Source organism: Delphinapterus leucas, chromosome 5, assembly GCF_059928025.1.
Source record: "Delphinapterus leucas isolate spDelLeu-1000000601 "Yukka" chromosome 5, BTC_Dleu_Yukka2, whole genome shotgun sequence".
Lineage (NCBI taxonomy): Eukaryota > Metazoa > Chordata > Mammalia > Artiodactyla > Monodontidae > Delphinapterus > Delphinapterus leucas.
The window spans coordinates 112745495-112761525 of record NC_143133.1 but is presented as its reverse complement, the minus strand read 5'-3'; the positions used below and the strand labels follow the sequence as shown (position 1 = coordinate 112761525).

At 37.8% G+C, this 16031-nt stretch overlaps 1 protein-coding gene across 2 annotated transcripts in view; it reads right to left on the bottom strand.

Moving 5' to 3' along the window:
- Positions 1 to 16031, bottom strand: part of ANAPC10 (anaphase promoting complex subunit 10) — an 83765-nt gene that overhangs the window by 11326 nt on the left and 56408 nt on the right. The window lies entirely within an intron of this gene.

Sequence of the window (16031 nt, the reverse complement as noted above, 5' to 3'; positions counted from 1 at the left end):
CCAATGGCAATGAATATCAAAGAAACTAAATCCGGATTCCATGAGTTACTCTAGAAAAACAAGAGACAGAGAAATGGAATACTAAAAAAGGTAGTTATTTTTAAGAAGGAATAATTTCCTCCTTTTAATTACAAAATATAATAATAAATGAATCTTTACCCTTTATGGTAATGTCAGTGGCTTTTTATAAACTTCTATTAGCACTAACTTGAAATAATTGAGTCAGAGACTAGATATATCTGGTTTCTATCACTAACCTTTTAATCATTCAGGCAATAAATAGTTACTGAGTACTTAAAATGTTCAAGGTATTATTGTAAGTATAGTTAGGCATACAAAACATAAATTAGGCCTGATTCACACCTAAAGAGTGCTTAGAGGCAGACAAACAGCCTCTGGTTTCATTCAGCTTCTTCATGTGTAAAGTAAAGGGATTGGATAAGTTTTCATCCAATGTCCTTTTCAGCTCTGACATTCAATGATTCTAAACAAAATAAGAAAGATGTGGTAGGCAGAATAATAGGCCCCCAGAGATGTCCATGTTCCTCCCCAAATCCCCTGAATACATTAACTTACAATGGCAAAGGGACTTTGCAGATGTGATTAAGTTAAAGATTTGGGGATGGGAAGCTTATCCTGGATTACCTGGGTGGGCCCAATGTAATCACAGGGTCATTATAAGAGAGACAGTAAAGGAGACGTGATGATGGAAGCAAAGGCTGAGTGATGCAACCACAAGCCAAGGGATGTGGGCATCCTCTAAAAGCTGGAAAAAGCAAGAAGCGTTCTCCCTTAGGAGCTCCTAAAAAGAATGCACCCTGGGGGCTTCCCTGGTGGCGCAGTGGTTGAGAGTCTGCCTGCCGATGCAGGGGACACGGGTTCGTGCCCCGGTCGGGGAAGATCCCACATGCCGCGGAGCGGCTGGGCCCGTGAGCCATGGCCGCTGAGCCTGCGCGTCCGGAGCCTGTTGCTCTGCAATGGGAGAGGCCACAACAGTGAGGGGCCCACATATCGGAAAAAAAAAAAAAAAAGAATGCACCTTGCTGACACCTTGATTTTCGTCCATTGGACCCATTTTGGACTTCTGACCTTCAGAATTGTAAGATAATAATTGTGTGTTGTTTTCAGCCACTAAGTGTACGGTAATGTTTTGTAGCAACAATGGGAAACTATTATAATAGATACACACAGGAGTTCAGAGAAGGGGGAAAGCAGCTCTGGTTGGGATAATCTATTCTCTAGGTAAATGTACAATAATGAATCTCAGTAATGACCAAAAAGTAAAACTAAAATTCTACTCAACTCCTTACTAATAGAATGTTTTTGACAAATTCAACCACTATTTCTGATAGACTCAATGTTATTTTCAGAGTATTTTTTAAGTGCTTCACTGTACTGGAAGTTATACTAAGATTTTACAGCATATGATTTGGGGCACGATATGTACGGAATTGTAAATGTAGTAAATTATTCAATAAATACTATCAGTAAACTAGTTTCTTCAGAACATAAAAAGTTTACTGATCTCAGTCACTAAATGTATATTACAAAGTATGTGTAGCTGTTAACATCTCTCAAATGGCTTCACAATCAACTACATTGCCCAAAAGTCATAAACACCAACTTATGTGTCTACTTCAGTTCTATTGTGCCCTGTTTAAAATTCTCAGTCAACTCTAAAAAGTTATTATTCTCATACTGCCATATTTTAACTTATTTCATGGATTAAAAAAAATTCAAGTACACATAGTAGATATAATTTCAATGTTTTTTTATAACAGTTCAATTAAAAGGTTAATATATTTTAAGCAAAATTTATTTACATGATTTTTTGTATTTTTAAACAGAAAATTAATGAAAGGTAAAATTTTGCCAATTTAACTTTCTTTTTTTCCCCTATATCTGATCTGGACCTCAATAAATAAAATTTTCATCACCATTAAAATGTAAATTTTTCTATATTCCTCCTTGTTCTTTCTTTTTACCATCTCCCTTTTTGGCTCTTTCCTCCATATATTCCCTCGCTTAACATTTTTTTTTTTTTTTTTTTTTTTTTTTTCGCTTAACATTTTTTTTTTTTTTTTTTTTTTTTTTCGCTTAACATTTTTTATTGGCATGTCTACTAAATACCAAAAATTCTGCTAACTATAGATGTAGGATAGGGGTTGGCAAACTTTTTCTATAAAGGACCAGACAGCAAACATTATAGGTGGTGTGGACCATGTGGTCTCAATCATGACTACTCATCTCTGCCTTTGCAAAGTGACAGTTATAGACAATATGAAAGTGAATGGGTGTGATTATGTTTGAGTAACACTTTACTTACAAAAGTAGGACACAGGCTCGATTTGGCCCACGGGCTGCAGTTGCTGATCCCTGACATAGAGAATAGTTACTGATAGAGTCTACCTTCAGAAAGGTGACATAATTTCGTAAGACAGATAAGCTGTCTCAGTCAGGGTGACACACAGGTATTTTAAGAGAGAATTCCCTAAGGAGGAATCAAGTTGCTAACTAGAGAAATGGAGAGGCCAAGGAGAATACTAAGGTATCATGGAGGGAACAAGTACCAGAAGTGCAGTTCTAAGGTTGGGGAACAAAGCAAAGAGACAAATTAAGACTGAGAAGTTCATAGAGGGATTGGAACTTAGATCTCTACGAGGAAGCTGCTGGGCTGGTGCTGGGTTTCTGGAGGAAGGGCCCTGTGGGGCTGGCATACAGACCTCAAGGAGGGGGTGCCAACTGGCTAGCAGTGCTGGTTTTTCAGATGTGTGGCTTCAGGGGGTGGTACAGTTGGCCCTCCATATCCGTGGATGCAGAACCCCTGGATACACAGGGCCCACTGAGCTGTGCCATTTTATAGATGGGACTTGAGCATCCTTGCATTTTGGTATTCATGAGGGGTCCTGGAACCAATCCCCCGCAGGTATGGAGGGACGACTGTACCGTGAGAGTCAGAGAAACTGCAAACTGGACTCAAGCCTTGCTAGAAGAAGGACCTGCTGCTGTGAAGAAACATTGCTGGGATGATGGGAAGCAAACAGCGTTCAAACAGAAAGAAGCAAGTCCCCTTTTCCTCTTCCTGCCTTGCAATTTCCTTCTAAGGCCCCCTTTTGCCAGAGCCTAACAGATATGCAAGGACTCCAGGCACATATTCATTTATCAAATCTTTATTGAACACCTATTTTGCGCCAAACTATGTTCTAGGGACTGAAAATATAGTGGTAAACAAGACAGAGGATCACACCTGAAAAAACTACTCAGAGTAGTACAAACAGATACAACTTAAACATGACAATAAGACTTGAAGAAAGAGGATATAATAAAAATCCTAGCAGTGAGGAAGAAACCAAAAACCAACCAAACAAACAAAAAACCACACACACAGTTAACCAAAAACAATAAATTAATTTTTATAAAATAAAATGTAAATGCCAACAATAATTCCTCAAGGAGAATGCTAATGATAATAACAGTAAACTCTTATATAGCACATATTATGTGCCAGGTACTACTCTAAGAGCACTAAGTAAATTAATCTATTTAATCCTAGCAATGAGGCAGGTAATATTATTATCCTGATGTGACAAATGTAACAGCTGAGACACAGAAAGTTTAAATAACGTCACCAAGGTCACACAGCTGGCAAGTGGCAGAGGTGTGATTAAAACAAGCAGTGAGATTCGAGTCTATGCTTTTAAACACTAATGTAATGTTTACATAATGTAAAGATAATTTAGTAATAATAATTTTGTCCAAAATCCTATATTATACCAAAAAAATAAAATAAAAGAAATATGGGCAAGAGAAAATTGGCCACTAATCTCTTCACCACAACACAGTTCCCTTTATGTCATATACGTAACTACACATAGAACATAAAAAGAACTACAAAAGGGAACAATAAGAGAATTAAAAGTAGGGTGCTGATTTCAAAATCTAGAGATTTCCTCTACAGAGAGGGAAAAAAGGAAATAATATTATATAAGGACATGGCAGGATGATATATAGACAGCATAAAATAAGATGATGAAAGATGCATGTACCAAACACCACCTTAAAAAAGCTCAGATTCTCTTGAAGATATTATGCTAGTGAAATAAGCCAGTGGCAAAAGAACAAATACTGTATGATTCCACTCAGATGAGGTACCTAGAGGAAACAAATTCATAGGGACAGAAAGTAGAACGGCAGCTGCCAGAGGCTGGGGGAGGAGGAAATGGGGAGTTAGTGTTTAATGGATATGGAGTTTCAGTTTGAGAAGATAAAAAAGTTCTGGAGGTGGATGGTGGTGACACCTGCACAACATTGTGAATATGCTAAATATCACAGAATTATACACTTTAAAATGATTAAAAACAGTAAATTTTATGTATATTTACCACGATAAAAAATGCACACACATAAAAACTCAGGTTCTTTCTTAGAGTCAAAAAAACCCCCAAATCATGTGGAGACACTGGAACCTTAAAGCACTGCTGGTAGAAATGTATAGTGGTTCAGCCGCTTTAGAAAACTGTCTTGCAGTTCCTCAGATGATTAAATGCAGTTACCATGTGATCCAGCAATTCCACCCTTAGGTTTACATCCAAGAAATGAAAACATATGTCCACACAAAAATGTGTACACAGATGTTTGTAACAGCATTATTCATAATAGCCCAAAGATGGAAACAACCCAAATGTCTAGCAACTGATAAATGGATAAACAAATTGGGGTATATGCATACAATACAAATACTATTGTATTTGGCAATAAAAAGAAATGAAGCACTGATGTATGTAGAACATTGATAAACCCTGAAAATAAGTGAAATAAGCCAGTCATAAAGGACCACATTGTATATGATTCTATTATATGAATGTACAAAGTAGGTAAATCCATAGAGACAGAAAGTGGATTGGTAGTTGCTTAGGGCTCAGTCCTGGGGGGCAGGATGGGAAGTGACTACTAATCAGTACAGGGTTTCTTTTGGGGGGTGATAAAAATGTATACATCTTAAATCAGTGAATTGTATGGTATGTGAATTATATCTCATTAAAGCTGTTACTTAAAAAACCCCTCAAAATCTAAGTAACTACATATTATCTTAAAAAGACAAACCTGTGTGTTAACGCAGTGATTAAGAAATATTCTAAATACAAGCAGATGGTAAAAATACATTTGACAGATGAAACCAAAAAGAAAGCAGAGATAGAAATATTAATTAAGTTTTTCTGGAAAAAAAGGGTGGGGTAGGAAGAGTTAAAATGTGAAAAAGAAAAATGGGGATGAGGAGTAGGGCTGATAATTCCAGATACTAACATCTAGTATAAAGCTGTATTAAATAAATGGTGTGGTACTGCATTTCACATTGCAGGTGTATCAGAATGCATTTGGCTGCAAGTAACATAAAATCTAACTCAATGAGGCTTAAATGATGAGGACATTTATTACCTCACACAGTTCAAATACCTGAGTTAACACAGTCACAGGAGAGGTTAATTCAGAAGCTCAAAAATGCTATCTAGGACCAAGGTTCTATCTTCCTTTTGTTCTTCCAGTGTGGGTGAGCTAGCATTGTCCCAAACTTAATTTCTCCTAGACTTCTTCTCCAGAGGAAGAAATCAAGTACTGTTCCTCTCTTGGTTCCCTTCTTTAAGAACAAGCACATCTTCCCTGAAGCTCTTATTGAATATCCATCCCTAAGTCAATCAGGAGAGGAGTGGAATCACTATGATTGGTTTGGCTCAATTAGGATTCACTTCCAAGGGCTGGGGAAGGTAGCAGCACATGGCTACTTTCTGCAGGGTAGGGAGCTGAATAAAATTGGAGTTCTAACAGGAGAAGGTTAGGGAGAATGGATATTGAGTAGAAAACTAACATGTACAGTGAAGAAAGGATGGATTGATCAAAATACAGCACTGTAGGGCTTCCCTGGTGGCGCAGTGGTTGAGAGTCTGCCTGCCGATGCGGGGGACATGGGTTCATGCCCCAATCCGGGAGGATCTCACATGCCGCGGAGCGGCTAGGCCCGTGAGCCATGGCCGCTGAGCCTGCGTGTCCGGAGCCTATGCCCTGCGACGGGAGAGGCCACAACAGTGAGAGGCCCGTGTGCCGCAAAAAAAAAAAAAAAAAAAAAAAAAAAAAAATACAGCACTGTAACACTGGTTGATTAAATGAAAAGTTTAGATATTAACTTTATACCAAACACAAAAGTAAATTCTTAAATATTTAATTTTAATACTATATAAATTAATAATCACAACAACAAACCTACAGGAGTATTAGAAAAAATATACAGGAACATGTTTATAATCTTTTGGTAGGGTTCACCTTTCAAAGCAATTCAAAAACCCAAATATGATGAAAAAAAAAAACAGACGACTACATGAACATCAAAAATATCTACAAGACTAAAAGAAAATAAAAATATAAATAGCAAAGTGAGAAAAAACACTTGTAAATTTCACAATGAAGAACTAATATCAGTAATAATATAAGAAAAAAAGAAATGCAATGGACCAACAGACACAAGGAAATTGTTCAATCTCACTACTAATTAAATAGATACTATATCTATCTATCTATATCTATATCTCTCTATATTATAAAATGTCTATCAGATTAGCAAAGATTAAAGTAATTACAAACACTAAGTATTGGTGAGGGTGAGGGGAATGTATACTCTCATAGACTGATTTGGAAATTAAATAGGTATAATAATCTTTTTGAAAAGTAGTTTGGCAACGCCACTTCTGAAACTACAGGGAAATACTTAAGACAGGGCACAGAGATGCTAGGTATAATAATATTCCTTGGAAACAAGTTAAATAGCCACCAGTAGAAGGGTGGTTGTGGTGACCAGCCCCTAGGGTGATCACTGGTAATTCACGGCCTTGCGTAGTCCCCTCCTACAGTGAATCAGGGCTGACTTTGTACAACAAATAGAATATGTCAGAAGTGACCATCTGCAGATAGGTCACAACGGGCACTGTAGCTTCTGCCTGCATCTGTTGGATCATTCTTTCTGCGGGAAGCCAGCTCCCATGACAAGAAGAAGCCCCATAGAGAGGCCCATGTAGAAAGAAACCAAGGCCTCAGCCAGCGATTAGCACCAACCTGCCAGCCATGAGTGAACCACTTTAGAAGTGGATCCTCCAGTCCCAGTCAGCCTAGCTGACATACGACTGCAACTGCATGAAAGACTCCAAGAGAGAAATGCCCAGCCAAGCTCTTTCCAAATTCCTGAACAGAAACCATGCGATTATAAGTGATTACTATTGTTTAACACCACTAAGTTTTAGTGTGATTTGTTATGCAGCAATAGTAAAACAGTGACTAATTATGGTACATCCATACCCTGGAATACCTGATAGCAATTCAAAATGATGTATCTCTTCATATGTTTGCAGTTATTTGCAGCTACCTCTGGTTAGTTTTAAAGAGCAAAGTACTAAATAACATGTAGTGCATGATCTTATATATATGATTTTTTGTATGGATACAAAAATCTGAAAGGATATTCGCCAAAAAATAAATAGGAAATATCTATAATGGTGAGAATATGGATCATTCTCATTTTATTAAGTTTATGTCTTATCTATGCCTTTCTCAATAAACATATTTACCTTATTAAAAAATCTGTTTGTAATTTGGTGTGGTTGGGAGAGGAACTCAAAAGAGGAATAGTTTCAGAAAGTTTCAGCACATGATTTTAACATGCCATTGACTGTATTCCATTGCTCCAGTAACAGAATCCTCCTTCTTGGTGATTTCAATATCCACAGAGATGATCCATTTAATGATTCAGATTCTCCTCTTCAGCTTCTTCATTTCCAATAATTTTTATCTTCACTCCACTTCAGTTATCCCTCCCCCACCATCATGCTCTATATTGGATTATGGGCAGCAGCTGTAAGATCGCTGACATCTTGACTTCAAGCATCCCCATCTCTATAGCCCAAGTCACCAGCTTTCTCAAGTGACGCCACTGCCATAACATCAACCCTAGCCAAACAGCTAGACTACTGATTCCATCTACTTTTTTACTGTTCGTTAACCCATTCAATGTCTTCAGTTCCCATTTTTCCTCAATGATACCCCACAATTCATTATGATAATCAATCCCTTTATATACTGAAATCCAATTTCCTCTCTTACTGTTTCATACTTTTCTGAGGGAGAACACAACAATCCTGGTTAAACCTAACTCTCTTCCTGTTCAATGCCTATTGGAGAAAAATAATCAACATGCTGACTGGTTCTCACTTTAAATTTAAGACAAGTATATATGCAAGTATATATGTAGCACCATGCAAAACTCTTACTATATTCCTTTAGAAAATATGCTTTCACTGTCTCTGGAATAGCTGTTTCTGAGCTTCCCCTCAAATCCTAACACCTGCTCTAATCTTCTCTCTCTGAGCTGATATCTGATTTCACTAAGAAAATAGAAGCAATTAGAGAAAAAAATTACCATCTTCCCACCAGCTGTTATACTGTAGTTGAACTGTCCCTGCATCTTTGTGAGAATGGTTCCTCCATTTGCTCAATAGATCCCACCCTTTCTTTCCCAGCCAAAGACTCTGCTCCCACCGTAGTCACTACCTCTCCAAATCATTTTCTCTTGTCTCCTGGATCACTGTCATCAGCATTACAAACATGCTGTATCTGTCATCTTAAACATTAAAAGTAAAACCCTTTCTTGATCCTATGTCCTCTTCCACATACTGCCCCAATTCTATTTCTTTTCACAGCAAAACTCCTTTAAAAGTTAAAAATTTTTTTCACCTCCTAGTTATCTTTATCCCACTTCAATCTAAATTTTGTCCACACACTGAATCCAATCTTGTCAAAGTCACCAGTGACCCCCCGCCACCTTGCCAAATCAGTTCTCTCTCAGAAGAATTCTTTGATAGCCTAGACTCTTGACTCACAGAAACTGTGAGATAATAAATACGTGTTGTGTTAAGCCACTAGGTTTGTGGTAATTTTCTTACACAGAAATAGAAAACATTAGTTTTTTTATTTGCAAGGGTAGCAAATAAATAATAAATATTGAAAATTTTATATAAGACTGGTGAAAATTCTGCATAAAAAACACTGCTTTACAGGTGTTTATAACTAACCCAAACAGCTATAATAAGCTGAGCCAATTCTTAGTGTTAGTTTGAAATAAATATTTCTTCAACATTTCATTTCACTTCATTTCATTACTTGACCATGATCTTGTTTGGTAATTTAATTACTTACTTATAAAACGTGTGTTTTAGGGGCAGCCTACATAGTAGGTATTCCACCTAGTGGCAGGACAAGCCATGTGATGGCCCACAACATCAGCACTGCTGCCAGCCCAAAGCCCACCAAGTCACTTCGGAATAGGAGCTACTACCTTTCCTCAACATTCCTTCCTTGCTATCTGCTGCTATCAGTGAAAACTGTATGTAAATACAATCCATTAGAGTTTCTCTATGAAGCGATCTCTCCGCCTGGCTCCAGGATCTTCTGCTTCCTATCAGCAACCTCTAAGTCACAACTCTACTCTGGCTTTGATTTGTTTAAGGGTATCCTCTAAGGATATATATAAGTATTAACTCCACCATAAACAAAGCTTACCTTAAAAAAAAAAAAAAAAAGTCATTTGTTAATAAAAATAACATCAAGGGCTTCCCTGGTGGCGCAGTGGTTGAGAGTCCGCCTGCCGATGTAGGGGACACAGGTTCGTGCCCCAGTCCGGGAGGATCCCACGTGCCGCGGAGCGGCTGGGCCCTTGAGTCATGGCTGCTGAGCCTGCGCGTCCGGAGCCTGTGCTCCGCAGCGGGAGAGGCCACAACAGTGAGGGGCCCACATATCGCAAAAAAAAATAAAATAAAATAACATCAAATATTAAATACAAAGCTGTTCACATGTCCCTTCCTATTGCTAATCACATATCCCTGGAAAATAAATAGAATAAAGAACAATGACTTGAAAGTTGCTTCAAGCAAGTTGCCCTCTGCTCTCCACTCTCACTACCTTCTGCTCCTTCATTAACCATAGCTGTGACTTGATGAAATTCTATAGAACCTCAGTGTGAGAACTGTTACCACAAGAAGCAGCAGATCCTGGCGTTTTAACCATTCTTTCACTTAGGAAGGAACAGAACCAGTTAACAGCAATCATGACCTACTTGCAGCAAAAGAAAGTCTAAAATGATCCAAAAGAAACTTCAGAAGTTCCAAATGTGTTAAAAGTAAGGATACCACAAAGGCACCTTAACAAGAAAGACAGAATCCAACTCAAAGAGCTCACTATGGAAAGCAAGCTCTTTTACCCTAGTGAAGAAGGGACCACCTCAGAAGGTCAAAATCAGTCACTCTATTACAGAGGGTCAAGATATTAATTCTGGACTTGTAAGTCTGAAAAAGTTTCTATGTAGAGAAATTTCCTCCAGAAAGAGTTCCTGGAGAGTTAAGTTTACATAGTTTAACTGGTCTTAAAGTTACTTGTTTAAAAAAAAAGAGGCATAACAAAAAGACAAGACCTAGAGAGTATTCTAATCTACATGAACAATTATGAATTACATTTGAAGTCAATGTCAATTAAAAACAATAATTTCATCAAAAGCCAAAATGGTAAAGAAATGTTAAGAAGAAATTGCAGAACATCTTTGGAGGACAACAACAAGTTAACCAGACTTAACTATCATTAAAAAGAAAAACAGGGCTTCCCTGGTGGCGCAGTGGTTGAGAGTCCGCCTGCCGGTGCAGGGGACGCGGGTTCGTGCCCCGGTCCGGGAGGATCTCACATGCTGCGGAGCGGCTGGGCCGGTGAGCCATGGCCGCTGAGCCTGCGCGTCCGGAGCCTGTGCTCCGCAACAGGAGAGGCCACAACAGTGAGAGGCCCGCGTACCGCAAAAAAAAAAAAAAAAAAAAAAAAAAGAAAAACAGATAAGATAAATACATGCTAGGGATGTAATGTACACCATGAAAACCATAGCTAACACTGCTGTGTGATACCTAGGAAAGTTGTTAAGAGAGTAGGTCTAAGAGTTCTCATCACAAGGAGAATCTCTTTTTCTTCTTTTCACCATCTATCAATACATGAGATGATGGATGTTAACTAAACCTATGGTGGTAATCATTTCACAATATAAGTAAATCAAACCATCATGCTGTACACCTTAAACTTATACAGTGATGTGTGCCAATTATTTCTCAATAAAACTGGAAAAAATAATAATGTCCCTTTAAGACAAAGAAAAGAAAAATAGCCAATATAAACAAATACATGCGCACATAATAAAATTATGATTTCGTTTTGTAAAAAGAGGGAGAAAAGGGCTTCCCTGGTGGCGCAGTGGTTGAGAGTCCGCCTGCTGATGCAAGGGATGCGGGTTCGTGCCCCAGGATCCCACATGCTGTGGAGCGGCTGGGCCCGTGGGCCATGGCCGCTGAGCCTGTGCTCCGCAGCGGGAGAGGCCACAGCAGTGAGAGGCCCGCGTACCACAAAAAAAAGAGGGAGAAAAGACTTATCTAAGTAATGAATAATTAAGAAATGATAGCAATAGATAAAAACATGTAGTGCAGTGCAAAGGACATAAGACCAGATGTCAAAAGAACAAGATTTGAATTTCGTGTCTACTCTTGAGTTTAAGCAAATTACTTCTCTTTGGTAAACCTTTACTTCTCCATCTATCAGGCTGAATCATATGAAATCGTCATTTTTGTAGATCATAAATAAGATTAGGATAAATTTTATTCTCATATAATTTTTATGCTTTCTTCATAAGAATGTTGTAAGGTAATAAGATAATATAAATTTCATTACTGCTAAATCCACAGGGTCCTTTTCACTTCAAACTTTCTTACCCTTTCTACATAATTTGATGCACCCTCTTTATTGAAATGTTCTCTTCTTGTGGACTCTGTGACTTCACCTTCTTCTGATATTCCTCCTACCTTTCTCATCTCTTCTTTGTCTTTCTGGAGATTCCTCTTTCTCTTCCTTAAGTGTTGCACTCCTCACAGTTCTGACCTAAAACTAGTCTCACAATACAGAGTTTAATCTATACAACTGTCCTATACGATCAAATCCAGACCCCTGACTTCAGATACCTTAAATGGCTATATGCTGACGATTCAAAATTTTATATTCTCTTTTTTAAGAGGTAACTTTTAAAGGTTCTAGAGCAAAGGATAGCATTATCTATAGAAGGCAAGGCAAGGCAAGGTAGAAAGATTCCACGATAGAAGCCACACCAGAGAGGTCTGGACTTTAAGTATATCTCTTTTAAATCCAAGAGAATGAAGTAGTTTGAAGCAGACAGTGTTCCTACTGAGGATAACTATAGGTAAAATTTTTTAAATCATCACTTTAGAGTTATCAGAGAGCTGCTAAAACAAAGAGGACTAGAGGATGCCAGGTTCTGGTGAGGAGAGAACCTCAGAGAGGTTGCCGGTCTTTCTGTACCCACTTTAACCATGGGGGCATTTGTTGATTGTAGGATGGGGTAAGATGCTGCAAATCATGGTTTTGCCCAGATAGAGGGTTGCTTCTTGAAGTCAGAGAAACATGCAGAGCTATGACTAGTGGTCTTTCAGAAAAGATGTAATTAGAGACTTCAAGAGCTTTAAGCACATGGCCTATTTTCCCCTCAAAATATTTGCCACATTGTGAAGTTGTCTGGAATGGGAGGCTGAAGGGATAATCAAGGGGTCTCTCAGAAGAGCGGAGTTTCTGGCAATCTCTCAGGGGTGAGGAAACAAGTCTGAGAGTCTAGAATTTGCCCAGTGAACACACCAGGCCCCTAAATGACAGCCTTGAGTGGCCATGACATAGGGGTATTACAAAACAGAAGCAGATGGAACCTTACCAAAGCTGCAGTACAGCCGCAAGTCAACTCAACTTGAAGGCTGAGAGGAGTAAAGCTTCTCAGCCCATCCACCTAGCTCTGGAAAATCGAACTCTCTAGAAAAAGAAAACAGCATCTAGAGTGGCACTGTCCTATAGAAAAAGTGTGTGGCTCACAAATGTGAGGCATATATGTAGTTTAAAATTTTCTAATAGCTACATTTTCAAATGCACAAAGAGCACAAATTAATTTTATATTTAGAGTATCCAGAATATCACTTCAACATGTGATCAATATAAAAAGTTACTGAGCTATTTTACAGCCTTTTTTTGTTGTTGTACCAAGTCTCCAAAATCCAGCATTTTACACTTATACCACATCTCAATTAAGATTAGCCAAAAGCCACATTCAGCTAGTGGATACTCTACTGAACAGCACAGATCTAGAGTCTAGTCTAGCAATCAATCAAAAATTACTATTATTAACAGAGTTAAGAAATAAGAGGGAGGGCTTCCCTGGTGGCGCAGTGGTTGGGAGTCCGCCTGCCGATGCAGGGGACACGGGTTCGTGCCCCGGTCTGGGAAGATCCCACATGCCGCGGAGCGGCTGGGCCCGTGAGCCATGGCCGCTGAGCCTGCGTGTCCGGAGCCTGTGCTCCGCAACGGGCGAGGCCACGACAGTGAGAGGCCCACGTACCGCAAAAAAAAAAAAAAGAAATAAGAGGGAAAGACGAATAAATGAAATAATTTCATCTGAGAATTGGAATATACTTTTAAAATGGAAATGGTAGAGCTGAAAATATCTGCAATTAGAAATTTGTCAGATTGAACAGATCATATATATCAGAAGACAGAGTCAACAAATTCCTTGAAAAATACAATTTATCAAGGCTAACGAAAAGGAGAAATAGAAAATCTGAATAGAACTATATCTATTAAGGAAACTGCCTCATAATTTAAAATCCATCACAAAACTCCAGGTCCAGATGGCATTACCATTCAATTCTTCCAAATATTTAAAGAAATGATATCAATTCTGCACAAATGCTTAGAGAATAGAAAAGGGAGAGACATTTTAAAAATGTTTTTTATGAGGCCAGAATACTTTGTTTCCAATAGTTGGAAAGTATAAGAAAGAAAAATTACAGACTAATCTCTCTCATGAAACACAAATGAAAAAAATCTAGAACAAATTACTAGCAAATCAAATCAAACCAGGTGGAGTTTAGTCCAGGTATGCAAGGTTGGATTATCATTTAAAAATTAATCAATGTAATTGACTTTATTAATAGAAAAAAAGGAGAAAAATCATATGATCATCTTGTTAGACACAAAAGCGGCATTTGACAAATTCAATACCCATTTATGATCTTAAAACTTTTAGCAAATAGGAACAGAATGCAATCTCCCTAATATGAAAAAGAGCATCTTTCAAACAACCTATAGTACTCATTGTATACAATGGAGAAATATTGAAAACTTTCATAAAGAGATTATAAACAAAACAATCATCCGCTATGACCCCTTCTATTTAACATTGTACTGGAGGTCTTAAACAGTACAATAATTCAAGGAAAATGGAAGGGAACAGAGGGGAGAGGGGTAGAAGGAAAGAGAAGATGAACAAGGACTGGAAGGGAAGAAAAAATAACATTATTTGTAAATTATATGACTGCACATCTAGAAAATACAAAAAGAATCTATAAACTATTAGAATTAATAAGAAAGGTTAATTAGCAAGGTCACTGTATATAAGGTCAACATAAAGTTATAACTGAAACAGTGTAGGATTAGTGCAAAGACAGACTAATAGACCAATGGAACAGATTAGAGTTCAGGAACAGACCCACACATTTACAGTCATCTGATTTTTGTCAAAGATGACATTGGTGCAGTAGGGAAAGGATGGTCTCTCCAAGCAATGCTGATGAATTGGATTTCCATTTGGGGGAAAAAATAATAATCTTGACTTCACTTCTCCCCATAAACAAAAATCAGCTCCAGATGAATTTGGATTTAAATATCAAAGGTAAAATAATAAAACTTCCAAAAGAAAATAAAATATCTTTGAAACTTTGGAGTAGATAAAATTTTCTTAAACAGGACACAAAAAGCACCAACCAACAAATACTTATTAACTATCTTAGAATTAAGAACTTTTGTTCATCAAAAGATACCATTAAGAGAGTGGAAATAACAAGCCACTGACTGGGAAATGTATAGAAATGTATATATGTATAGAAAAGGACACCTATCTTGACTATTTAAAGAGCTACTACAAATCAAAGAGGTATATACCCAACAGAAACGCATACATATATTCAACAGTGTGTATACTAAAATACTCACAGGAACACTAGTTAGCCAAACCATCCAAATATATACCAACAGTCAAATGAATAAATTGAAGTATATTCACAAAACATAATATTCTATAGTAATGAAAATGAACAATCTACAACTACCCAAACATATGACTCTCACAAACATGGTGAGTAAAAGAAGCTAGACCCAAAAGAGCACATGCAAAATACGATGCCATCTCTTAAAGTAAAAAATTGAAAAATAAAAACAAAAACCAAACAGATTAAAAAACAAACAAACAGGTGAAAGTAATCTATATTGTTAGAAGTTAGAATAATGGTTAGCCTTGAGGGAGCATAAGGAAGCATAAAGAAGGCTTCTGGATTTTTATTTGTTGCTGATTACATAGGTGTCCTTATTTTGTGAAAATTCAGTGAGCTGTTCACTTATGATATGTCGACTTTTTGTATCCATGTAAAAGTTAAAAGTTTTAAAAAAAAGGCCCAGACCTTTCTGCTCTGTCATGCTCTGCTGTGTCTGATGTCTGCAGCAGCTGCAAGCGTCATGTTCTCATACAACAAATGTCCAAAAAGCCTTTCTCCTCTTTTAATTAAGGAGGAAAATATTTTCCAGAAGCTATCAGATTTCCCATTGGGCATTTCTGGATCACATGCCTCTGCACTAACTGAAAGGAGAGTTGGAAATGGAGTATCAGGCAATTTCTGTTTTTACTGTGAAAAGCGGTCTCTGTGGGCAAGGAAGAGAGATGGAGGAATGTGGCACAGGTATTCAGCAATATCTGTTGCCGAGGATTATTAGTGACCTCTCAACTAGTCTTGCCATGGCCACTTCCGTCTTCCTCTAATCCAAACTCAGATTAGCAGCAGAGTCATTTGACAAAAATGTTAACTTGA